The sequence below is a fragment of the Sinocyclocheilus grahami genome, unplaced genomic scaffold, assembly GCF_001515645.1.
Source record: "Sinocyclocheilus grahami isolate Dianchi unplaced genomic scaffold, SAMN03320097.WGS_v1.1 scaffold94.1, whole genome shotgun sequence".
Lineage (NCBI taxonomy): Eukaryota > Metazoa > Chordata > Actinopteri > Cypriniformes > Cyprinidae > Sinocyclocheilus > Sinocyclocheilus grahami.
In genome coordinates this window covers 1,160,361-1,163,191 of record NW_015505273.1, presented here as the reverse complement: position 1 = coordinate 1,163,191, position 2,831 = coordinate 1,160,361, and the positions used below count along the sequence as shown (strand labels likewise).

At 33.4% G+C, this 2,831-nt stretch overlaps 1 protein-coding gene across 1 annotated transcript in view; it reads right to left on the bottom strand.

The window, feature by feature from the left end:
• LOC107587585 (transcriptional enhancer factor TEF-5-like) overlaps window positions 1–2,831 on the bottom strand; it is a 24,915-nt gene that overhangs the window by 12,707 nt on the left and 9,377 nt on the right. The window lies entirely within an intron of this gene.

Genomic DNA, 2,831 nt, shown 5'->3' with positions numbered 1-2,831 from the left:
TCCAAGTGCATAGTAATCTTGCATACAGACGTATTAGACGAAAGATTTAATGAAAATTAGAAATGTTGCTATGGCCATTAACTGAAATAAGTTTAAGCTGAAGTACTAAAATAACTGAAAGTAAAACTGAAATTAAAAAAAAAGCTAAAAAGAAATATTAAAAAACACAAAAAGTAATAAAAATGTCAAATTTACTAAAATCCTAGATAAAATTAAAACTGGAAATCTAAAAAATATTAAAAATAACTTAATTCTGTCTTGTAGTTCATGAATATATTGGCAGGGGGCGCCAAACATTACAATCTAAAATGATCAAAAATACTGCATCGCTATTAATGCAAATGCTACATTTTAATGTTAAAGGGTTAGTTCACCCAAAAATTCTGTCATTAATTACTCACCCTCATGTCGTTCCAAACCCGTAAGACCTTCATTCATCTTCGGAACACATAATGTACAGTATGTGGAAAATAATGTGTTTTTTTAACCTTAAACCGCATAAACACATTTCATTACACCAAATACACAAAATAATGTTATTTTTAGCAGCATCATATGACCCCTTTAAGAATTCATTGCTTACGCAAATTATATTTATGTAACTTGGTAATCTAACCCACTTATCCTCAGTGTAAGGCAAAAACATTTCAAAATAAAACAAAAATAGTCCAATATTTTATTCTAACTTTGTGCAATCCTGATTAAAGTAACTTTATACACAATTTAAATTTAAAACAATTTAAATTTACACATTTTAAAAATGTTAAGTTATCCTTTAAACAAAGGATTTTTACCATAGACCAACTATATTACATATTCTCTCCATTCACACACACACACACACACACAGAGACAGATAATATTAATAAGATTTAATTTAATTTCAACAAATATGTTTACATCTCGGCCAGACTCATAAAATAATCTGCATTTGAAAACCCATACTGGTCGAACGCTTATATATAATGCCATTTTACAAACATATATAATGTTTGTAAAATGGTACAGCTTTTTAAATATCTGAAAGTACACTCTAAGTATCAGTCAATCAAGCAGTCAAGCATTATAATATAATAATCAAGTATTATTTAATACCGGTAATAGAAGTTTAGTACCGTATTGACCCGAATATAAGACTTGGAAGATCATTTTTTCTTGGAAATACATCTGAAAAAACGCGGTCGTCTTATATTCAGGGTCTAGACCAGTGGTCCTCAATCTTTTTTTCCACCGGGCCGCACTATGGTCCAAGTGCAAGTCTCGCGGGCCGCACACATAACATTTACATATTACGTCAGCAATACAAACCAACCTGATTTATAATATTATAGCCTAAATATTATGATATCTAATCGATTACATTCATTGAAATAAATAAATGATTCTACTCCCCATAAATAACACCCAATCTTGTGAACTTTGGCTCGAAAGGAGTAGCCTAACAGCACAATCATAGGCGGAGTTTCACTTTTATGCGTGGGGGGGCCAGACCCACTGGCAGACGAGCCACGAGCACTTTTTTATATGTTCTACATTTCATGTATTTATGTAACACATTCTACATTTAAAAATGAATTTAGAATGAACAATAACTGCTGTACAAAAAGAAAGAAAAAAAAACCCTGTTATTAAAAAACATACCTAATGCAGAAAAGCCGCCTCTTTTTCCGAATTGCGTAGATGACCACTATCTTTCTTTCATCTCTTCTGATACATTTTCAGTCAAATCGTTTTGTGTGCGCTAGATCAGAGCTAGAGCCCTGCATTTCAGCCCGGGCCTTTTTTACGCCCCTCAGGCTGGGCTTCGGGACAATTTTCACGTCATAGTTCAAACGCGGGCAGGGCCTCAGGACTGTTTTAGGCTTCTCCTTATCTTTATATTTTAGACATCCATCAATTAGTGATGAAAAAAAGATTGCCGCGCTGGTGGAAACAACACGAGACTGTGCTACCGTAACTGTCAAGAGCGGCTCTATGGTGTTTAGTGTCCAGCAGCAATAGCATGTATGGTGCATGCCATCAGCGCAGCTGAAGAGTTCTGCGTTTAAATGCACGCAATAGGATGAAGTTGTCAATCCTGACTCGCTATCTCTTCATTAGACACGCCTTTAGAGAAATTATGATCATAATGAAAGAGTTTTTGTTTTTGATTTGTTTTATTTCGTTAAGTAGTAATTTAAAGCCTTCTATAGATATATTTATCATGTCTGTGAGGCATGTATTCGCTGAGTTTCATTTTTGTGAAGCGCCTGTTCAAGACAAGATGGCAGAAAGCGCATCATGTTTGATTTCTTTATTTTATAAAAGCACAAGGTTTTGTTGATACTGTGAGTGCACATAAATAAAAGTAGACCCTTTACAGTTACAAGTGATTTATTACTCTTACCTTTATGAGCAAAAATGACGGTGTATTCACTGAAAAAAATGCAAGTGATCGCGCTGGCGTCTCTATGTCCTGCAAAGCGTGCTTTAGCTTGCACTCTCTGCACAAACTATTGGATATAACGCACATTTATCTAGGTTTAACGTTAAAACATTGTTATATGCTTGAACTGTTTTATATCTATAGATTTTATTTTAGTCAAGTCATGATGATTTGAGAAGGCTAAACTGATCAAACATATGCTCACTGTCTGCCGCTGGCCACTTGGTCGTTACTTTAAATGCGTAACGTTAATTAAGCTATGTGAGTACTGCTCATGTCTGAAAATAATATATGAAAAACAATTATTTTACATAAAAAAAATTAGGCTATAGCTTAGATTTATTTAGTACATTTTTAAATTAATGTAAAAACTCAAATGAATTGTAAAACGGAAAGTTTTTTATTT